The following is a 23,992-nucleotide window of genomic DNA, read 5'->3' as shown; positions in this document are numbered from 1 at the left end:
TTTTACAAGAAAGATCTACATGTAGGTAAATATGGTATGTAACACATCATACGGGGCTAAGCGTCACTAACGGCACAATAATACAATAGTTGTGGGAACTGTATTCCTGGTTGGGGATCCAGAAGCACGTCCAAGAGTAGTACCCTTGGAGAAGTAGGTAGGAATTGGACTCAGGGAAATTCCAGGCAGTGGAAGGAAGGGGGTATGAGGCAGAACGGTGGTCTGGGTCTGCAGGTCCCAGAAGGTCCGCAAGGATTCTAGTGGCAGAGAGTGGTCTTCTGCACACACCATGGCCCACTCCATCGCCCGCGCTGGCACCCGGGTTTCCCAGTCCTGCCTCCGGAGAGCGCCCAGGAGGGGCAGGAGCGGGTGCTGTTTGGCCGCGGGAGGGCACCAGCGGCCCTTCCTGACGCCACCCCGAGCGCCTCTCAACTTTCTCAACTTTCTCTACGCCCATCTGCCCCTAGGGGCTGGAATGCTGGGCAGAGGCCCCTCCGGGGTTCCACCCGCTTTGGTCACCGCCCACTCCTCTGCGGTCCTGGCAGCTCAGAGCGACTCTCCTTCCAGCCTCTCACCCAGCCCGGGGCAGGTGCCCCCCAATCCTCGCGCCGCAGCGGAGGCGACCCTTGGCCGCCTGGGGCTGGGCCAGAGGCCAGCCGAGCCAAGGACTGAAGGGGGGCGGGGGCGGGGGCGGGGGCGGGAGCGGGGCCCGGCCCCTAGGGTCAGTCTCAGCCTCCTGCAACGGCCACGCAACTCAAGAGGCAACTGAGCGGAAGGTACAGGGGTCTGGGCAGGGGGAGAAGGGCGTCCCAGTTCCCGGGAGAACACTTTCCTCCTCTCCACTCGCTGGGAGCTAGGGCGGGTCCGGCGAGGGGTTTTGGCCGGTTCCCTCCCCTTGGACGTGGTGTCCGGGCTGCGCTGGGGTCTGGCCTGCTGGGCTCCTCCCCGGACTGCAGCAAGGGGCCCCAGGAGCGGCCTGGCAGCAGCTCTCTCCTGCTGAGGCCCTGATAGGAGCCCTTTCCCTTCCCTCCAGGTTTCCCCTAGCCTCCCCCGCGGAACAGGGGAGAGGCCTTGATGTCCCTAGGCGAGAGAACCCAGCCCAGACGCCCTGGCTAGCCCCAGGCTAGACGGCCCAGCGCGGACCTGGCCTGGGGTGCTGGGCATGGGCTGGGAGTTCTCCCAGGCCCGGAAGGTGGAATGGCGTGAATAAGGGCATGGTGTGACCCTTGGGGGCTGCTACTGTTGGGGGAGGTTGGACACTGCCCTCGAAAGTCCTTGGAAACTGCTTGGGGCATGGGGTAGGGGAGACCGGGAAGGATCCAGCCCGTGTGTGTTCGTGTGTTCGTTCATGCAAGTGTGTGAAGGAATCTACCCTCCACACTCCCCAGCTAGGCTAAAGATTTATTTTAGGGGTGTCGGCTGGGGAGCCCGGGGCACAGAGTTCTCTCAGTTCTGGCTTTAAAGTTGAGGAAGAGGTGTCAACTGAAGAGTGAGTCTTTCCCAAACTTCAGGGGAAGTGAGCCAGGTAGGAGGCCCACTGGATCTGCGGGAAAATCAAGAGAATGAGCTAGGTATCCCACATATCTTGTCTCAGGGGAGGTGCCACAAGTTCCAGGCTCCGTTCCAGCTACACTTCAGTCTCTGCGGGGGTTTGGTTGCTCCTTTTAGGGTCAGTGGGGCAGTTCCTCTGGGGTTTCCTCTCACAGGGAACTATTGTTCATGCTATCTTGGCCTTGGGCCTTGTGTCCTGGATTGGCCTGGGCTGCTTGCTCTTCTGGCCCAACCAGAGCCTGGAGGGAAAGTCTTCTGAGCTGGGGGTTCCAGGTCACTTAATTCATGTCCTTGTCCTGAAGTTCTGGCCTCTGCCTCCCACCATCTGGTGCCCGTTGCCTTGCTGGGGGATGGCAGTGGCGCACTCTTGCCTAAGTGACTGGTAGATCAGTAGTGATTGTTCTCTATCTGCACTGCCTGGGTTGGAGTTACCCCAGCCCGTGTTTACACAGCTGCATAAGTTGAACTAATGGGAGTAGGTGGGGGAGTTGGAAGAAATCCTAGTGTCAGTCACCTGGGTAGACTTCAATGAACCCTTGTTTGGAAAGGGATATGCTGACAGGGAAGATGTGCCCTGCCATCTGCACTAAACTGCACTTTTAGAAAACCTGGATGTATTCACGTGTGGTGGTACATGCCCATCATGCCAGCTACTCAGGAGGCTAAAGCAGGAAGATTGATCACAAGTTTGAGGTCAGTGTGGGCAACTTATCCAGACCCTATCTAAAATAAAAAGGGCTGGAGTGTGGCTTATTGGTAGAGTACTTGCCCAGCATGCATGAGGCTCTGATTTAATCCCCAGTACCCCAAAGAAAACCTGGATATATCCTCTGGTTCTGCCACATACTCACTGTGTAATCAGGGCCAAGTCCCTTTGCTTCTGGGTTTAAACTCCCCACCACCACAAAATGGTGATGATGGCATGACTTATCCCAAAGGAATGTGAGAATTAAAGTGGTATTCATGATAGCAATTCATCTGAGATCACAAAAATCAAACACATTTTAGTGATTTTTGTGGGAGAGGGGTTACTAGGGGTTGAACCCAGCAGCACTTTGCCATTGAACTACATCCCCAGCCCTTTTTACTTTTTTAAACAAATTGAATCAGCATCTTGTTAAGTTCCCCAGGATGGCCTTGAACTTGGCGATTTTTCTGCCTCAGCCTCCCACAATGCTGGTTTATAGGTATGCAGCAGTACACCCAGTTTACATCTTAGAACTTTAAAGAAAAACTCAATTGAGTTTTTTATGACTGTGATTAATATGGTGCCTTGCACACAGCAGGACTAGTGGTTTGAGAGGATCTCTGGGTAGTAGGTTGGGGCCCTTGGGGTCAGCTATGTATTGCCCGTTTGTCAGGTGGAGCTGGCTTTGTGGGACACAGCAGGGCAAGAAGACTATAAATGCCTTCGGCCTCTCTCCTATCTGGACACAGATGTCATCCTCATGTGCTTCTCCATTGACAGCCCCAACAGCCTGGGTGAGGACTTTGGAGAGAGCGGGTGGAGACGCTTTGGAGTCAGCCATCTTCAGAGGCTGTGGGGATGGAGTCACAAGGGCTGCACAGGCTCTGCTGGCTCCTTTGTTGTGGTATCTCCAGTGGTTGGAAGGGCTTGGGGGAGGATATGCTACAAGGGACCGGGTTTTGAGGTATGAAGGAGACCATCAGCCTCAGACTGCTATGGGAAGGAAGACCAGTGCCCACATGCTTAAACTGAGGAAACTGTTGGGACATGTCTGTACAGAAAACATACCTGAGAAGTGGACCCTGGAGGTGAAGCACTTATGCCCCAATGCGCTCATCATCCTAGTGGGGAATAAGAAGGACTTGAGGCAAGATGAGCATACCAGGAGAGAGCTGGCCAAGATGAAGCAGGTGGTGGGGCTGCCTGATGGGGAACCCTGGGGAGGAAGGTGCCCCCTGAGGGGTTGCAATCTGAGGCAGAAAGGAGCTCTCTCTTCAGCCAACTGTCCTGTGTTAAGCAGTCATAGTGATATCTACCTCCTCCTCTCCCATGTGTGTGCCCTGCTAAGAACCAGAAGGAACCTCAGTATCAAATCAGATGATCATAGAATGAAGTGACTTGTCCAAGGTCACTTGGCATTTTAATTTATTCCAGTTTATTATTCTGTCTTTGGAATTGGGGCTACTAAGATGAATAAGGAAGTCCTTGTCCACGGGAGACAGATTATGTTTCACTTAGGGTATGCAGACTGTGCCATCAGTGTACCTGGGGAGGAAGGGCATCATCAATGGCTGAAGAAAGGCTTAGAGGGTGAGGGATCTGGCTTATTCAGGGTCTCACTAAGTGGCCCACTGACCAGAGGAAGAGTTTATTACATGAAGCTGCCAGGGTATGGAATAGAGACTATCTTGAGAGGATAATTATATAAGGCAAGGTTTTAAACTGGGGACAGCAGGCAGAGGATGGGTTGGGGGGATGATGGAGAAGGTAGTCATTTAGGAGGTAGCTGACACACATTCAGGCAAAACATATGTGGACCACAGAGTCTGCAACTAGGTGGGAGAGGAGGGGCTAGTCTGGGGATAACTTTTAATGTAAACATGAGGTTTAGATCCATGCCTGGGGCAGCCGGGGCCTGGATGCTTTGTAAGCTCAAGGCTGAAGGAGGTATTTGTTATGGGTGATGTGGTGTGAGGTGCACTTAGCCAACAGCTTCCTCTGCCTTATCTTCTGTCTTCTCAGGAACCCATCGGATATGAGGAAGGCCAGGATATGGCAAATCATATCAGTGCCTTGAGTGCTCTGCCAAAATCTATGAGGGATTGCGGGAGGTTTTCAAGATGGCCACTCAAGCTGGCCTCCAGGTCCTCAAGAATAAGTGCCAGAGGGGCTGTCCCATTCTCTGAGATCCCCACGGCTCCTGATGCCCTTTTCCTTCACAGTGGCTTAGGGATCACCCACCTGCCCTTGAGCTCCACCCTTAGGACTCCATGCTGAAGGCTCCTTTTTCCAGTTTCCTCGTGCCCAGGATTGCTTCGTTTCCCTAGCCCCCAGAGTGGTGACAGGCCTGCTCTCCCTCCCTGTCCTCTGGGAGCTGGGCCTGTGGCCTGCCCTTCTTGAGCAGTCCCTCTCCCTGCTGCCTTGGTCCAGGGGTAGGGCTCTTGCTCCCTTTGGCCCTCCCCAGAGTATGGTCACACACCAGCACTTTATATACTTCTGGCTCAGAGGAGCATTTCTAGGGTAGGTGGATTGGGGTTTCTCCTTTGGGCAGGGGCCTTGTCTCTGACTGAACTTGTTGGGGGTCATGAATAAAGGCCACAGGTTCCAACACGTGTGTGGCAGCTTCCTATTTCCTTTGTCTGGTTCCTATCTTGGCTACAAGCCCAGAGTCCCATCTCTCTCTTCATTTCCAAGTTGCTTGCCAGACTGGCCCCCTGTTGGCAAAGGCAGGACTATGGTGGAAGGGTGGAGTCTTGGAGCAGAGATGAGGTCATGCCTGGCTTAGCCTGGGGGGTAGGTGAGGGGCATGGTCTCTAGTCTGGACTAAATTTAGTAACTGGTGGGTGGCTTCCCACTGAGTTTCCTCCCCTGGACATGGAGGCTGTGAGGAGATGTGGCCCTGGACAGGGTGTGACAGTCTCAGCCTCTTGCAGGTCAGCTTGGGGACACAGGAAGCTGGGCCCAAGAAGAGGAGACACGATCTAGAGGATTTTGCATAGAATAAGATTTTTTGTTTTCAGAGTTTTTCTTTCTTCCCCTTCCCCCATAACAATGCTAACAAGCAGCTTGATGTGTCATTATCCCCAGCAGTGAAAGGGGTGGAATGGCTTGGTTGTAAACACCATCCCCCAGCCTTCCTGTCCCTTAGAGGGGCAGCCCAGCTGGATTCTGGTTCAGGATTGGGTGCAGCGGGCTAAGGCTTGGCTTGGTGTGAGAAGGCAGGCAGCTGTGTCTTCAGAGCGAATTCCTCCACTGGGGCTCCACTTGCAGGGACAGGCCCCCTTTACTCTCCCACTCCTGGGGGAGGTAGTCATGACCATGGGGCCCTAGAAAGAAAGGAGGTATGGTTTGTCTTCTTTACCTTCTCTTCTACCACTGTCCCCTGCCTGGTCCACCCTGGCCTAGTCATACCTAAGATAGAGGGGCTGAGCTTGCTCAGATCTTGAAGTAAGTTCTGTCCATTCTGTAGGTCCAGGAAAGGGACACCCTGTATACCCTCTGATTTCTTTACCGAACTCCAGGAATCTGTGGGGGACAGAGGTGTTGACACACAGAGCCATGCAGGCCTGGATGAGGAGTACCAGCACAGGCTGGAGGCGAGGCCTGGGTCCTGCCACATCTGAGCTTTGGTTGCTCAAGCTCTAAATGTCAGCTCACTTACAAATAAGATGGAGGTTTTATGAAGATTAACTGATCCTGAGGATTGAGCCATAAACAGGTACTAATGAAGATACAGCTGCCTAAGCTGGGGCTTGTGGCAACCATGAGGGATTACAGGGCAGGAATGCTCACGCTTTCCAGTCGGGGTCATGGCCCAAGAGAATGGGGTTGCCCACTATGATGAGCAAAGCTTTGGCCCAGGTCACAGCCACGTTGAACCTCTGGAAGGAAGAAGTGGTGGGGTCATGGGAAGGAAAGGCCAGAGGAAGGAAGAATTCCTGCTACACCCACCAGCCCTCCAACCTTGGGGTTCTTAAGGAAACCCAGGTTAAAGAACAGATCCAGCTGCACAAACCTCTGTCTGCTTCGCACAGTAGAGATGAAGACCACGCTGCATTCTTGGCCTTGGAATTCTTCCACAGAGTCCACCTAGAAGAGATAGAGTCAGGGCGTGAGAATAGGTGGGTTCAAGGGGAACTTAAGGGATGTCTGCCACATGGCGCTTGAGCTGCAAGGAGGGTACACTGGGCAATTGTCAATCAGTGGGTGAGTGCTGCCACAGGGGACAAGAGGCATGCTCTGGAAGTACAAGCCTCAAGAGTAAAGCTAGCTCTGGGATTCGGGCCTGTAAAGTCATCAGAACAAAGCAAACAGTGTTTCAAAGAACACAGTAAATAAAAAGAGTGTTTCTAAAACTTTCCTGGAGATAATCAGCAAGTACTTGTTAAGACTATAGAACCTTGGGCCCTAACCCAGACTTCCTGATCAGAATTTTCCAAGGCAGATGTCTCCAAATCTCAAAAGAGTAGGTTTCAGGCTTGTACCTGAGGAGCTGTAAAAAAAATACTAGTGCCCTGGCTCTGCCCCCAGATATCAGTGTTAATTGGCTGGGAGGGGCCCTGGTAGTATTAACATCCCTCCAGGTGATTTTTCTCTGTATTAAGAATCACCATCTCAGAGCAAGTGTTAAGCTACTGAGGGTGGAGATGAGGTGACAATATCACATGACAAATGGGGGTAGGCTGTGGCATTTGGACTTCATTCTTAGGGCAAAGACCTCAAACCTGCCCAATCACAGTGATGTGGGAGGTTGTTAAACATGCAGGCTTCCTGATCTCATGCCAGAACTATAAGCTGGAGCTTTGAGGAGCAAGAGGATGGGGAAAAACCCAGTTCTGTCCAAGGCAGTGGAGGTGGGACAGGGACATGGGCCAGACTGAAGCAGTGGCACAGGAGCTGAGGTCTCTGATTTGGGAAAAAGAAGGGTACAAAGAAGGTGAGAGTGAATGTGAAGTAGTGAGTCACCTTCAAGTCCTTCCAGTCTCTGAAGCTCCCTGTCAAGTTTGGTGATGCAATAATGGATTTTTCCACCTGGAATGAAGGGAAAGGCATCTTTCTCTTATGCAGTCACCTCAATTCAAGAGGAACCAGGCAGGAAGGAGGCCAGAGAGCTGGGGAGCAAAGAGGGAGGAGGAAGCTGACCTCTGCACTCTTCTGAGATATAGGGCCAGCAGAGGCCAGGGCTGTTCCAGAGGTATCACCTGGGGGAGGACCCATCCTTGCTGGGAACTGAGGGCCTGACCTGCTTCCGGTAATGGCGAGATGACTCCAATGCTTTGTGGGCTCAGGCATGCTTTCCCCTTTTTAGAGGAAGGGGCCAGGAGCAGCTCAGGTAGGAGGTCACCGTGTCAGCCTCTTCAGGGTTGAAGAAGGATGGGCTATTGCACTCATGCTCATCTTTGCCCATCACACTATGAAAGATGATGGGAAATCCCTGGTCATAGGTTAGAAGAAACCCTCAACTGGACTTCCCTGCTTCCCTTCCCTCCCACTCCAAAACCCTTGCAGGCAATAAGGAAGATTAGGCCAAGGTGACAACTGGAGGGACCCCTGGTGTTCAGTGGAGCCTTTTCCTACCTTCAGTAAACAATCAAGATATGGGGGTGGGGGCCTGAGTCCTGCTCTTTCCAGCCTCACCTTTTGAGACAGACCCTGTCAGCGGGAGAAGCACTCTTGATCCACCACATCTGCACAGGCCTGTAGCTCTCCATCGTAGTAGAGTTGGTTGGGAATGTCCAGGATGATGGGATGGGACCTGAGAGGCAGGAGGGAGGGAGAGCTAGACCAAGGCCTGGATTACTTTTGTCCTGCCCTTGGGGGACAGGCTTTAGGTCCACACATGAGCATCTTGCTTCCTGCTTTCTGCATAGCAGGACACATTCACCTGCAAGCTCTCCTGCCAGGCATTGCACACCACATAAAGCAGAACTTGTGGGTCCATAGGGATCCAGTGAACAGTGAAATTATTATTATTATTTTCAAATTACTTTTAAAAACTAAGATTTGCCAGGCATGGTGGTGCATGCCTGTAATTGCAGTGGCTTTGGAGGCAGAGGAAGGAGGATGACCAGTTCAAAGCCAGCCTTAGCAAAAAGCAAGGCACTTAAGCAACTCAGTAAGACCCTGTCTCTAAAAAAATACAAAATAGGCCTGGAGATGTGGCTCAGTGGTCATGTGCCCAGTTCAATCCCTGGCACACTCCATCCCTCAAAAAAAAAAAAAAAAAAAGAAAGAAAGAAAAAGAAAAAACTAAGAAATTAGGGACTCAGCTTTCAATTTTGCCAAGGAAGGTCAGTACAGAAACAATGTATCACTTCCCATTACCCTTATTTGAGATAATATGTTAAATCCAAAAATAAAAGTAGTAATGATACAATAACATTTCCTTTCTGCAACTGTCCTATATGGTACTCATCCAAGCATTTTTAATGTCTAAACTTATTCAGTAAAAGAAGTATATAAACAGGGTGTGGTTCTGTGTGCTTGTAGGTCCAGCTAGCTATTCAGGAGGCTGAGGCAGGAGGACTGCCTGAGGCCAGCCTGGGGAACAAAGAGACTCTTAAAACAAAACAAAACAAAACAGAGCTGGCTATGTAACTCAGTGGTAGAATGTGCCTAGCATGTGTGAGAGCCTGGGTTCAATCCCCACCACTGCAAAACAAACAACCCTGCCTAGCCCTCTAATCTGATAATATGTTTATGAAAAACTATTCTTTTTCTCATTTCTCCTTGGATTGCCTGGAAATGCCATCCGAGACAGACATGAGACAAATCCTGGTGTCTGACCACCCCCATATCTAGATAATCTCAGTAGTCCAGAATAAAACCACTAGCTAAAGGAGGCCTCCGACCTTCCAGTCTATACTCCTTTCTGCATCACAGAGGCACAGAGCACCAGGAATGCAGACCACAGCCTCCTGCTGGAGCACAATGGGTACGAAGGCATGGGCTAGCAGTGGAGGGAGATGAGGGTGTGGGCATATCTGTAGTTTCATAGCAGCTTGGTTATGAACTGAGGTGATGAGCTTGGTCATAGCCATCAGGGCCCTTCTTGTACAGGGCATTGTAGGTGAGCAGCCATTCCAGCAGCGAGTACACCAGCCCATACTTCTGTGTCAGTGGGGACTGCAGCACAGGTCCCAGCTGTCAAGGGTCTCCAGCCAGCACCAGTTGCCCTCCTGGATTGCCTGTTTCCTTAACTTCCATCAGTCCTAGAAGGCAAAGGTGGTATGAGGAGAAAGGTAAGTGATGGGATCTCCCCATGCAGGGTGGCACACCTGTACCCCACTCTGAGCCGCTCACCTACTATGGCCACCAGACTCTCAGGTTCCATGCAGTGGCCAGCATCATCGATGAAGGTGTGTGTGAAGTGATCAATGGGAAACTGGGCTTATACCAACCTGGGAGGTGTCAGGCCAGGCAGGGTCATCCCCAGGCACCCAACTACCAAACCTGAATGCTCACCCAATCTGATCCCTCACTCACCCACTGAAAACCCTTCCCCATCTTCCCAGCCCACTACCCTTTTATTTACACACACACTCTCCACCTGCTGGCCATGATGAGAGTGGTAATTAAGATGCAATATTCCTGCAGTTCCTTCTTGGCAGGAAACACATACTCCCCCTTTTTCGCATCCCTGTTACAGTAGGGCTGTGGATTGTGAAGCAACATGAGGCATCAGCTTGGCTCTACCCATGCCCACCCTCACTCTGGCACTGGGCCACTTTATAGACATGGAAACTGAGGCCCAGAGAGGGTTCTCACCCACCCAAGGATGAGGATCCAAGTCTCCCTACTTTTCTGGTTTACCCTTAGAGTCTCCCAGACATCTGCCATCCCTTGACCCTCTGCACTTCCCTGACCTTAATGTCCTCAGGTACCATGTGGATGTCCCTGCTGGGGGCCAGGAGGCAGTAGATGGAGCTGGGCAGGTGGACCCAGAGCCGCTGACAGAGAAGGTCAGCACCCGAGTTGGATGGAACGCAGGCTAGGATGTGAGCTTCGGGCAAGTGCTTCACCACCTGAGATGCGGACAGGTAGAGTGTGGGAAGCAGTTTCCCAAACTCTAGTGACTCACACTGGGGCAGTGAAGCATCTGCCTCCCACAGCCAAGGGAGGCAGTGATATAAATGACAAGTTCTATCCTGGAGCCCTGCTAGTTCAATTAGCACTTTGACGTGGGACAACAACTGCAATAAAACACACAAGTCTATGAATACCAAAATGCAAAAAGTCATTCCAAGAGCCACACAGTGCCCAACCTACCCAACAGTGCTCAACAGCCACACTGACTCTAGCTCCCCACTTTTTTTTTAAAAAAAATTGTAGTTGTAGATGGACAGAATGCCTTTATTTTATCTGTTTATTTTTATGTGATGCTAAGGATTGAATCCAGTGCCTCACCCATGCCAGGCAAGTGCTCTGCCACTGAGCTACAGCCCTAGCCCTCCCCACCTACTTTTGATGGCTGCTGAGAAACAAGAACTTTCAGGGAGATGAAGGAAATCAGAATTTGGGGAAAACCGCTCCATCTGGGGGAGTCAAGGATATAGGTCCCAGGTTTATCCTCAAGCCTCACCTGCTTAATGGCCTCTACTAATGTGACAGTCTTGCCAGTGCCTGGAGGCCCAAAGATGATGTAGGGGGCTGGATGTGTGGTGTCCATAACAATGTGCTTTATGGCCTGCAGCTGCTCTGGGTGTGACTCCAGACTCCAGTCATACAGCCTGGCAGGGAGGCCGGGAATCCAAACTTCAACTTATCCAGCCAGCATCCCAGAAGCCTCTAGGACTCCATCCCCAAGCCCCACACTCCAACCAGCCCTGGAGTCCCCTGCCCTCAGTCTCACTTGAGCTTCACATCTGAGGGCAGCAGCAGGACCCCACAGGAGTCCACAGGAAAAAGCATGGACCACAGCAGCCAGCACCCTGTCAGTTCCAGGGCCCGATGCTGGACCTGCAGGGGCTGGCGGTTGAAGGTGAAGTTCACCTTGAAGGTCAGCCCATCCACAAATCGGTTCAGGAGGGTTTGGATAGGGAGAAAGGTAGAGTAGTTCCAGTTAGGTGGGCCAGACAGTAAAAAGCCAGGACCTCCCTCCACCTCCCTCTGCTCCACTCCCTGTTTCCAAGACTTCCATAAAAGCTCCCTAGGAGAGGCAGCTGCTGAGGTAGCTCAGAGTTCCCTGGAAGAAAAGCCCCTGCCCTGTGCTTGGGATCCACTCATCCTAGGAGAAAGCCTCTTGTCTCCCCTGACCTGAGGGAGAAGCCTGAAGAAGGGTTCCCCCAACACCCACCTCATGGAAAAGCTCAGTTTGACATGGTCCAGTTCCACCTTGTGCATGAAGCCCTTGTAGGTGATGGGGTCCTCCTGGTGTGTCTCAGAGGACAGAGGGAAAACAGGTGGTCCCCCCGCAGCACTGAGGGGTGGCTCTCAGTCACACCAGGAACCTACAGGGTGTGAACATAAGCAAGCTTCTGTCCCAAGCATGGTCACTGAAGGACCCAACCTCCAGGCTCTCCAGATCTCTGAGGGACGAAAACTGAGGCTCTGGCCTTCTAACCCAAGACTCAGAGAGCTGCGTTTTCCCTATTTCCCTTCCTCTCCCACCAGACAGGAGTTGTGGGGAGAGGAAGAATACAACCTTCCCAAGCTGCTCACAGGTTCAGAACTCCAGGGTGCTAGTTTAAGGCCTGGCAGCTGCTTCCCACTCTACTCAGCTGCCCTCTCACCAGCTCAGTTCTACTCTGCCTTTAAAATATTGTTAAAACTCATCTCCTGTAGTCATCTTGCCATGATCATCCTTGTTCTCTCTTCCCACCTGCATTTGTGTGGAGAAATTTATTCTCATGGGCAATTCTGGTCTAAGGTACACACATTCAAAATCTGTGTGCTAGAAAGGGGCCTAAGAATTATCCAGTCCAGCTTTATGCTTTTTAGATAAGGAACCTATGGCTCAGAGAAAGCAAGGATATTGCCCAAGATCACACAGCCAGTAGTAGCAAAGTCTAGATTAAAACCCCAATGTCCTGCTCTGACACCATTTTGGGCAAAGGATGCCCACCCTATCCCTTGCTGACCCCTCTGGGACAGGAACCATTTCATCCTTTTTCTAGGTTTGACCTGTATTTAGGAATGGCCTATAGAGGTTGGCTGACTTGAGCCTGCCCTCCCTGCACCTGATCTGAGCCCCAATCTCCAGAGTGAGCAGCCTGGGGTTCTGGTCCATGGAGTCCCAGGTCATGGGCACTGATTCCAGGTCATAGTGCCAGATGTCATGCTCCATCTGCAGCTCCTCCAGGTGCAGCAGCAGTCAGAGTTTCACCTCATAGTTCCTCCACGTCAGGGCTGTCTCCAGCTGGGCCCTGGCAGTGATGGTTGGAGGATGAAGTGGGAAGGGCAGAAAAGGGACAGATCAAGCACCCCCATGACCAGGAGCATCTAGCCCCTCCCATTTGCAACTAGGAACACACCATTAATCAGAGAAGACCAGAAGGACAGAGAAATGGATTGGGTCAGAGGCCTTGAAGAAGGGAGCCCCAACTCTTGCTTCCTCCAATGTCCTTGACCCAACCTCAGACCTGACTTGAGTATCCGCGGTAGATCTTATGGCGGAAACATTCTTCCCCAGATCTTCCTTCCATGACTCACACCCTAACCTCATTCAAATATCATTCTCTGTTCAAATGTCACCTCCTCAAAGAGACCAGGACTGACTACTCTCTGTAAAACATCACCAATTCATCCCCTTGTCCTGCTTTGGTTTTACTTTAGCATTACTTGAGTTCTTCAAAGCACTCACCAGAATATGGAATGTACAAGATAAAATAAAAGAAATGATCAGTGCTCACTGTTCCCCACCAGAATGGGCAAGGCCCATTTGGAACAGCAACTGGCAAGTGGGCTGCTCAGCAAGGGTGAACAAAGAGAGCCTGGGAGGCTGGACAGACATCCAAAGCAACAGGCAGAGGCCAGCAGGGAGAGGGAAGACGGGAGTGGGGTACTGAAGGAAAGCACTTACTTGATCTCAGCAATCTCCTTTGAGGCAGTGAAGATACTTGTTCTCTGAAGAAGGATGGGGAGCAGCTGCCTGAGGCATGGGGGTGGGTAGTAGGTCCCCAGTTCCATACTTACCTTCAAGTCATGGCCTTTAGCACTGCAGAAGTAGGGGGAAAAGCTGTCATAAACATTGAACTTGTCACCTTCAAGACTCTGGGAATGCCCCTCCGTGGAGGAGGCACAAGGACCCCTGTGATGCCATTTCCAAAGGGTGGTCGGCAGCCTCTGCCCAAGGACATGGAGCTCACTAGCTCATGTGGCTGCTCAGTCCATGGGTGGACCAATTTTGGAAATCCCAATACTTGGAATATTTAAAATATATTATTTATAATACATTTTCATTATTAAAAAAGAATCTGGCAAAAAATTATAATAACATTTTTACCATCCTGAGACAGCCAATGTTAATTTTTGGGGGTATGCAGGCTTCCAGATTAATTTATATTATATGTGTATATATATTGTTTTTGTTTTGGGGTACCAGAAATTGAACCCAGGGGCACTTTACCACTCAGCCACATCCCCAGCCAGCCCTTTTTAATTTTGGTTTGAGACAGGGTCTCAGTAAGTTGTGTAGGGCCTCACAAAGTTGCTGAGGCTGGCTTCAAACTTGTAATTCTTCTGCCTCAGCCTCCTAAATCACTAGGATTAAAGGCATGTGCCACTGCACCTGGCACCTATATATTGTTAACAAAAAGTGAACAATTATCTAACTGTGAAGGTCCTACAGTATTTTGTAACTAGCTACCTATGTCGAAAAGATGTTTACACATGAGTCCACTCGCATGACATGTCCAGCACAGAGAAATTTATGGAGACAGAGATAAAGTGAGTGGCTGCTAAGTACTAAGCAGGTGGGTGAGTGAAAAAAGGGTGGTAGCTGAAGGGTATTGGGTTTCTCTTCTTTGGCATAATAAAATGTTCTAAAACTGACTGTAATGATGGTTGCACATATCTGTGAACATACTAAAAAAAATCACTGACCTGTATGATATGTGAATTATTTCAGTAAAGTTGTTTTTAAAAAGAGAGAGATCTGGGTGCAGTGATGCATGCCAATAATCCCAGCACCTCAGGAGGCTGAGTCAGAAGGATCAAAATTTCAAGGCCAGTCTCAACAACTTAGCAAGACCCTGTCTCAAAATAAAAAGAAGTGGGGCTATAGCACAGTGGTAAAGTGTCCCTGATTTCAATTCCCAGTACTACCAATTATTTTTAATTTAAAAAGAGAAGAGAGGGGGCTGGGTAGAACATGGGCTTAGCATGCATGGTTTTGATCCCCAATGCTGTGAGAGAAAGAGAGAGAGAGGGTGGGGGGAGAGGTGTGTGTCGGTCTATAATGGGCTGCCTGATAATTCATTACACAGTGAAAATACTTCTTAAAAAATGTTTTCATACTGTCCTTGTTCCTGCTACTCTCCTGCAGTTTGCTTCCTAGGCAGAATTTTTTTTTCTGAGCCCAGAGGAGGGAATAAAGGGTCCCTTGGTTCCCAGCTCTGGGCTTTTACCAAGGGTCCACACTGTTGTGATAAGGACAGGCCAAGCCCTGTCAGGTCTGGAGGGAGGGCTTACAGGTCAGGTCTTTCTCCTTCCTCTATCCGGTTGGTCAACACAGTGTTTCCAGTGATCCAGGTGTGCTTGAAGGGAGTCATGGGCTCCAATTGTGCAGCCATAGGGCTGTGGGCGATGGCAGCCAAGAAACGGGAAATGTAAAAAGATGCCAGCTCCTTCTGAACCTGACTTCCCAGGTCCCAGCAGCTCCCAGAGCACCGTGGCTGGGAAGTAGCCCACAAAGCTGGTCTTACAGTGCACATGCAACTCATAGCATTCACCTGCAGGAAGAAGGCTGAGTGAATGGGAGGGGGGAGGGAAGGCAGGGACCCTCCCACCAACATGCTGACCCTGACACTTGCCCAGCCAGACCTATCCCGAGAGGAGACTACTGGACAGCCAAAGTGTGTGCTCCAAAGCTGCAGCCCTGCTAGGACAAGCCCTGCCCACCAGAATTCTTCCCTTTGGAAAGCTACTCACCGGGGCCCAGCAGGCAGGGCAGATCTTGGTCACCATAGTAGAAGGCAAACTGGGGTTTCTGGCAGAGTGGGAAGAGGTGACTGAGGGTAGCAGGTTTGTTTCCTCCGTCCCAGAGCCTCAGGGTCAGCACCTCCTTGTGGTTCAAACCCAGGCAGATAACGAGCTGCTCATCTCATGCTTCATGGGGCCCCTGGACTTCCACGTCCACCCCATGCTTCCCATGAAGATACTCAGCCCTGGGGAGAGTGGGAGTCAAGGGTGGGGGCTAGGGCAGGAGCGGCCTGGGCTGGGGGATGCCCTGGGGAGAGTGCCAGCCATGCTCTCACCCACAGCCAAGCCCCCCACCTGCTTCCCCCATTCCTTAAGGAAGAGGCCTCCCCACAACCTGAGCAAACTACTCTTCTTGGTTAGACAGCCCCTTCCCCCATGCCCTGAGTACCCCTCACAAGCAAGTGTGTGTTCACGAACAAATACACACACACACACACACGTACACACACCTGTTATAAAAGATCTTGGCTAGCAGTGACTTATGGTGCTTGCTGATATCTGAGCTCAGCTTCATTCTCCTCTTTTCTGGAAGCCGCGAGTCAGTCCAGTGGTCCAGTTTGAAGAACCTGACCTGAGTCTTGCTGACGTAGGCCAGATTTGCCTTGAGAAGCACTCAGACTGAACCCAGAGATTCCAGTGTGTGACCGCAGTGCAGCCTCTGAGGCTCCCAGGGCAGCCTAGGGGAGGGGACTGGTCTCCCAAAGATGAATGGGCACTACTCAGGCAAAAGACGGAGGGCACAGTGAGTCAAGGTGAGGGGTGTGACCTCGCTACCTCTGGGCCATTCCTGCACCTCTGGGAGCCTCGCTTCCCTCCATTATGAAATGGGAATGGCAAGGCTTGCCTCTTTTAAAGGTTGCTGTGAGCCTCACCCAAGATGGTAGCATTGCTGCAAGCCACTTAGCCCAGCACCTGGCACATAGGAGACCTCAGTAATAGTGAGTGATGATTAGTATCACATACAGTTTGGTTGCACTAAAGTGAGAAGTGCGAGGGGAGTGGCAGGAGATAGTAGAGGTACACAGGGCCCATGATTCGGGCCGGGTTGCATAGGCCGGTACCTGATCTTGAAGTCGCTGTTATAAATGGTTCGCAGCTGCTCGGGATCTGTCTCCATGTCCTGTCCTCTAACGACTAGGAAACTCTCCAAGCACTGGCCCATCTCCTGGAGCTGCCGGCAGCTGAACATACTGGGCATCTCAGCGATGGCTACAGCCCAGGCAGGAGGGTCCGTGGAAATGAAACTGAAAGTCGCCGCTGTGGTTGGAAGTTGGCGGCCCTGCGATGAGGGTGCAGAGGGGGGAAGCCCGCTACCTCTGACCTCCTGCTCCTGCAATCTCCCTTTCCCCCACCAGGCGTCCCTCCGCAGTTCTTTCCCTACCTGAGCCTTCCCTTTGGTCTCTTCGTCTTATCCCCTCCCCGTGCGCTGCGACCCAGGTGTAGGCCAGCATGACCATCACCCTCCTCTGGGACTCCTGATAGCGGCCACCTGGGACACTGGAGGGGAGCCAAGGGAGGACAGAAGTACCCAACACCACCAACTCACCCTCTGAATGGAGGACTTGCGGCTGTGCAGCATCCTCAAGAGCAGAATCCTCAGCTTTGAACTCATCCTTCTCCTCTCCACCAGAGAAGAAATCCTTTGGGAACCAATCCACCCAGTCGGAACTACATATCAGGGGCGTCTCCTCCGCCCCATACTGCAGGGACAAGGTGGCAGAAACCAGAACACCACCGCCCGCGCCCTGACAGGCCAGGACAGACCAGGCGGTGCCATCTCACCCCACCTACCCACACTCCTGCCGCCGCCACCGCCGCCAATGCCTCAGACCTGCCTGCCGCGGCTGCCTCTGGCTCCCACCCGATTGCCGCCACAGTCACCTCCGACCTCCTGCTGCGGACGCCAGGCCGCCTGACGCCCACGCCCCGCTGCCTGCGGCTGTGGCACCTTGCTGCCTGCTGCGGACGACGCCCCCCTCCTGCTGCGGACGCCAGGCCGCCTGACGACCAGCCCCGCTGCCTGCCGCTGTGGCACCTCGCTGCCTGCCGCTGTGGCACCTCGCTGCCTGCCGCTGTGGCACCTCGCTGCCTGCTGCGGACGACGCCCCGCCTGCCACCGCCTCCGTTTCTGCCACCACTGCTGCTGCTGGCCCGCCTGCTGCTACCTTTGCCTCGCCTCCTGCCACTGGAACTACCGCCCCACCAGCTGCCAATGCTGCCTCCTCAGGCTCATGTGCGCCACCGCCGCTCCGCCTGCTCCCGCCCCCGCTGCTGCTGCCACAGCCACCACCGCCGCTCCATCTGCAGCTGCTGCCTCCTCCCCGCCTACAGACGCCGCCACCGCAGCCCCACTTGCCAGCGCCATCCCGCTGCTGCCTTGGCGGCCAAGGCCCCGCCTCCCACGGCCTCCGCCCCGCTTCCCGCCACCTCCGCGGCCCCACCTGCTGCTACCTTTGCCTTGCCTCCCGCCACTGGAACTACCGCCCCACCTCCCGCCAATGCTGCCCCCTCAGCCTCGCGTGCCCCCGCCGCCGCTCCACATGCTCCAGAGCCCGCTGCTGCTGCCGCCGCCACCGCTGCTCCACCTGCAGCTGCTGCCTCCTCCCCGCCTACAGACGCCGCCACCGCAGCCCCACTTGCCAGCGCCATCCCGCTGCTGCCCTGGCGGCCTCAGCCCCGCTTCCCACGGCCTCAGCCCCGCTTCCCGCCACCTCTGCTGCTCTGCCTGCTGCCGCTGCCTTAGCCGCCCCTCCACCTGCTGCCTGAGCTGCTTCTTAAGAGCTGTAAGGTAGGTGGTGCCTTGCACGTGCCCGGAATCGCCTTACTCATGGCAGTGGGGCTGGGATGAGGATTCGTGAGGAGTGCGGCCCTGCCTTGATTTTTGCAGAGCTTGGTCCCTCTGCCCTTGGCTGGGCCCTTGACCACATGCACCATGGTCCTGCCCTGTAGCGCAAGGCTCCTCACAGTGTCTCTACATTCTTCCGAGCTCTTGAGAGCACCCCACAAAAGGAGATGCTTTCTGGGATTTTGGGGAAGAACTGATTGTTCTGCTCCTCTAATTATACTTGTGGAACCAATAATTACTGATGCCTTGATACTGAGTATCCAACAAAGGGCTTGAAACTGGAACGGATTTGGACCCTACCTGCCCTCAAAACTGCTTTAAGATTAAGAGATGTCGGACCTCTGAGAAAATTGCCTCCACAGATTAAAAAAGAATAAAAAATAATTAGAAAGCAAAAATTCCAGAAACTCCTCAAAATCAAAAATTCTAGAAAATCCCCAAAAGCAAAACTTGAAATGACTACATCCTACATAACACCCTAAATGCACACAAGTGAAATATTGTGTAGGCACTCTATTGGATGTTTTATAAGTGGTCTGGAGATGATTTAAATTATATGGGAGGTTGTAGGTGGGTCCTATGCAAAGTCTATCCCATTTTATGTGAGTGTTGAGCTTCCACAGATTTTGGTATTAGGTTAGGTGGGTCATGGAACCAAACCTACACAGATACTGAGAGACAACTTATGTTGGTTCAAAGAAAATCTGATATTTCAGAAATGCAGAAAGTCAAAAGCAGAAGCCCTACTTCATTTTTGGGTCCTGTGAGGTACATCTTTTCCTAACTTTTCGTCTAAGTATTGAAATATCTATGCATACATGTGTTGGCTTTTCTACAAATATATTTATCATTTCTATCTCATCCTTGCATTTAGATATTTCCTTACCATGACAGTGATTGTGTATGACTGTGTATGTGAAATGAGTCTCATTTCTTTCTTTCTGTTTTTGGTACTGGGTATTGAACTCCAGGGTGCTTAACCACTGAGCCACATCCCCAGCCTGTTTAAATATATTATTTAGAGACAGGGTCTCACTGAGTTGCTTAGGGTCTCTTAAGATTCTGAGGCTGGCTTTGAACTCTTTTTACTCCTGCCTCCACCTCCTGAGTGGCTGGGATTACAAGTGGGCGCTTTTTTAGTGGTAACATAGAATTTCCACATATGCATGTGCCATAATTTTGTGATTGATATCCTATAGGTGAATATTTGGGTTATTTCCCAAATTTACTACTACATATAACAGTGCACACTATTTGATGAGATACCATGTGGTTTCATTGGGTCAAATGGTGGTTGCATTTCAAGCTTTCTGAGGAATCTCCATACTGCTTTCCAGAGTGGCTGTACCCATCCAAATTGATTTATTTTAAGCAAGTGTCTTCCCATGTCCTTTAAGTTTAGAGGCATAGGGTTCTGTTTCCAAGGATGTCATGCCATTGTTTAAAATTATTGTTGAAACTCCAAATATGTGTAGCTTTTCATCCACCCTTCCCACACACAAGTAAATAAATATCACAGTATCTCACTGGATCTCCAGTGCCCATACATGTTTGCAGCTAATGGCAGGGTTGAAGTTTTGTGGCAGAGATCAGACAGCACAGGCTCAGAATATTTCTCTCTTCCTCATTTCCGATCCTTTTATCATTGGAGATGGAGCCCAGCAGCCTGCTTGAATCCTTAGGTAGTGTGAGCCTAGAATATCAGTGGCATTATTTCTCCTCTCCATTAAGCACCAATAATGAAAAAGCAAATTGGGAGCACACTTATAGCATCTGCAGTAAGTCTGAAGTTTGTGTGCATCTGTTGGGCTGCAGTGATGAGATAAATCCTCTTTGTTAATATGTGACTTGCAACTTGAAGCCTCCCCAGTCTCTGGATTATAAAGCAGGTTGCTCTGTGGGCAGCCTGTCAGCCAGAGAACAAGTGGAACAGAGCAAGGGCAAATCCTGGGAATGCAATGAGCACACTGGAATTTTTTTCCTTTTCCTTTCGGTGGTGACTTTAGCTAACAGCTGCTCAAAACCTTGCTGATTCCATAAAGCCTTGCAAGCAAGGGCTGCTAGAAATGAGAGCACACTGAAGTATGTCAGCAAAAGAAGAACAAGGGACTGCTCTTGTAACAGGCACTCTAGTACTTTGACCCCTCTCCTAAAAAATATAGTTCCCAGTCAGGTGTGGTTGTGCATACCTGTAATCCTAGTGGCTCTAAAGGCTGAGGCAGGAGGATTGCAAGTTCAAACCAGCCTCAGCAAAAGCAAGTCCCTAAGCAACTCAGTGAGACCCTGTTTCTAAATAAAATATGAAAAAGGGCTGGGGATGTGGATTAGTGGTTAAGTGTCCCTGGATTCAATCCCCTGTAAAGGGCGGATTTTTTGTATATGCTAATTATATAGAATAGTGGTATATTTGAAAATGCATATACCATAACTGTAGCATAGACAAAGGGGTCAGAGGGAGAGACGAAGGGGTGCAAGGGGAGGGTACCCTGAATGAAATATATCAGTCAGACTACCATGAATCCTATAAAGAAAGAAACTTTCAAGCCTGCCACTGAACTAAGACTCTGTCTACCACCAACAGATGGAGCTTATGTCATGTCCCTTTGGCTTGGAAACAAATATTTCTTAACACCTTTCCAGAACCTAACACATAAATTGAGACTGAAATAGAAGACAGGAACTTATTATACTTGATCATGACCTGTTGGCATATCACTTAAGATCTATTGATTCCCTTCTTCTATAATTCCATAGTCATAAAGAAAATTGGAATCATTTTGTTAAAAGCTAGAATGCTAGGTAGTGCTTTCCCTGGAGAAAATATACCAGAAGTTTTTGCCTCAAAGGAGTGGAGTGGAGTTACAGCTACAAACCTGTTTTCTCTGATATCCATTTCTAGTAAATTGTTTTCATACTATCTGAGCAACTCTTAATTAATTGGTAAAATGAATTTCTGAGCAGAATTGTACTGTGGTCTGATAAGCCAAAAAAATCCCCTCTTATCCACCCCTCACAAACACTCTGTTTAGCATTTTGACAAGGATTCTCCCCTCTTCAAAGTTGAAGAATGATTGTTGTTTTTATTTTATCAATCCACATATTTTAAACAAGTTTTTTTTCCTGTTTCATACCTGAAATTGAACCCAAGGGAACTTAACCACTGAGCTATATTCCCAGCCCTTTTTTTATTTTATTTAGAGACAGGGTCTCACTAAGTTGCTGAGGCTGGCTTTGAACTTGCAATCCACTTACCTCAGCCTTCACAGCTGCCGGGATTACAGGTGTGCACCACTGCACCCAGCTAAACATAACTTTTTAATTCCACTTCTACACATGGGTGTATAAAGTCAATGTGACCTCAACTCATGTAACCTGCAGATTAGCCACAGAATGCTAAAAACAAACATGATTGGTGCCTATTTAAGCAAATGTTTAGACGGGTTATCACTTTTCACAGTATGTCCTTGATTAGCATATACAGTTTCAGCAAGAATCTTGCAGTTTCTGATGTAAGTTCTTGCCATGAATTTTTATTGGGGGGGGCAGGGATAGGAGCTGAGATTTTAACACTAAAGCCTGCTGTCTGTTGTGTGAATAATCCCCAGTTTTTTTTCTTTTGCATTTGACTGTGCAGATGACATAAAACATTTTGTGAATTGGAAAGTATGATCATATCCCCCTCAGGTTTCATTGAGGCACAGATTCCTAGTGAATCTAGTTTGTGCCTGCACTTTTTTGGGGAGGTGAAGTATTTTTGCTCTGAAGGATGCTGCAGCCACTTTTCAAGTGAGAAAAAAATCATCTCTAATACATGTAAAAATTTTCACTACCTAAGAGGAAGGGAGTTGGAAGACAGTTTTTTCTTTTTCTTTCTTTTATTTGTTTTTCTTTTCTTTTTTTTTTTTGTACCTAGGATTGAACTCAGTGGCACTCAACTACTGAGCCACATCCCAGCCCCGTCCCCTTTGTATTTTATTTAGAGACAGGTTTTCCCTGACTTGCTAAGGGCCTTGCTAAGTTGTTGAGGCTGGCTTTGAACTTGCTGACTTCCTGCCTCAGCCTCCTGAGCTGCTGGGATTACATGCATGCCCAGCTAGGGAGCAGTTTTAAGTCACAGAGACATTTGATCTGCATATTTGTGTGAATTAGTGTCTTACTAGAGACATTTTTAAAAATAGTTTTTAAGTTGTTGATGAACTCAATATCATTATCTGGTTTATGTATTTTTATGTGGTGCTGAGGATTGAACCCCAGTGCCTCACTTGTGCTAGGCAAGCACTCTACCACTGAGCCAAAACTCCAGCCCACAAATTAATTTATTAAAGCTCAGCTTTTCCTCCTGTCAAGTGGAGTATTACCAATATACTTCACAGGGTTGCAAAAAGGAGTTAGAAAAAGTGCTTAAAAGAATATATTCTCTATAATCCTTAGATGTTGTGATTAATGTATCATGCACAATTTCAAGTAGCTTACATCATAAGACACAGCTAAAAATGGTGAAATGAATATCTCCCAGTGGTAGAAAGTGGTAGAAAAAAGCACTTTGACACATTCTGGAGTCCTGATACATTCTCACTCAGATCGTGAATGGGGTTCTGTGTGCCCCTCCTATGGTCCATGATGGTTTTGCTAGGTTTGTATATAGTAGGAGTACAGGTAGAGCAGCAGATGACACAGCCTCAGGGCCAGGCTGTATTTATCCACATTATCTGGGCAAAGACCTGAGGTTCCTGGGGGAGGAAACAAATACTAGCTCATAAAGTTTGGTGGTACTAAGCATGATTCCAGACAAAGAAATTCTCCCCAGCTAGCTGGTGACAGATTCCTGCTTGCTCTTCCTTTAACCTAAGAGATGAGCAGAGGTTGATGGGCAGGGAGTGGGGGTGAGTTTGATTCTTCCTCATGGCTTTATCTTTGTGAAATAGGTTAGGGAGATTGTTATTTGGACCTTCATGATATTTCTGTACCCTATAATGAGCGAGTCTGTGCTAGACAGATTGATAGCACTCCATAAATAGAGATGGCCCCCACCTTACGATGGGTTGACTTAAAATATTTCAACTTTACAGTGATGTGAGAGCAGATCTTGGCAACCACTCTTTTTTTTTTTCACTTTGAGTTCAATATTCAGTGAATTCCATGAGGTTTACCACACTGTGTTATAAATTGAGCTCTGTGTTGGGCACAGGGGTGCAGGCCTGCACCTGTAATCCCAGCAGCTTGGGAGGCTGAAGCAGGAAGACCACAAGTTTGAGTCCAGCTTTACCAACTTGGTGAGGCCCTAAGCAACTCAGTGCAACTCTGTCTCTAAATAAAATACAAAATGGGGATGAGATGTGTCTCAGTGATTGAGCACCCCTGAGTTCAATCCCCAGTACCCCCTCACAACAAAAAGAGGTATGGTGTCAGTGATTTTGCTCTGCAGTAGACTCACACCACTGGACTTTGTTTAAGGCAAGCCAGGCTGAGATTTGATATTTGGTGGGTTAAGTGTATTGAAAGCATTTTCAGTACAATGTTTTTAACCTCCTGTGGGCATCCTTTTATTGTAGTTTGAAGAGCACGAGAGTATTGGTTGGTGGGTTGAGGATTGGGGGGCAACCTCTAAATGTTTATGTCATCTATAGAAAAGCAAAGAATTGAAATAAACCAGTCTGTGCTTTAGTTATATATTAAAAATTCTTGATGTGCCTTATGCTGGTAAACATATAACAAATTATTGCTGTAATGACTGATAACACTCAGTTTGGAATTGGGGAGACATGTTA

At 49.8% G+C, this 23,992-nt stretch overlaps 2 pseudogenes; one reads left to right on the top strand and one right to left on the bottom strand.

Annotated features, from left to right (window-relative positions):
• Window positions 1-289: 289 nt before the first annotated feature.
• Window positions 290-4,847, top strand: LOC144373744 (rho-related GTP-binding protein RhoC-like; annotated as a pseudogene).
• A 381-nt stretch (window positions 4,848-5,228) lies between these two features.
• LOC144373743 (helicase MOV-10-like) lies at window positions 5,229-16,577 on the bottom strand (annotated as a pseudogene).
• Window positions 16,578-23,992: the final 7,415 nt, after the last annotated feature.

The sequence above is a fragment of the Ictidomys tridecemlineatus genome, unplaced genomic scaffold (genome assembly GCF_052094955.1).
Source record: "Ictidomys tridecemlineatus isolate mIctTri1 unplaced genomic scaffold, mIctTri1.hap1 Scaffold_474, whole genome shotgun sequence".
NCBI lineage: Eukaryota > Metazoa > Chordata > Mammalia > Rodentia > Sciuridae > Ictidomys > Ictidomys tridecemlineatus.
This window is presented reverse-complemented; position numbering and strand designations above follow the sequence as displayed.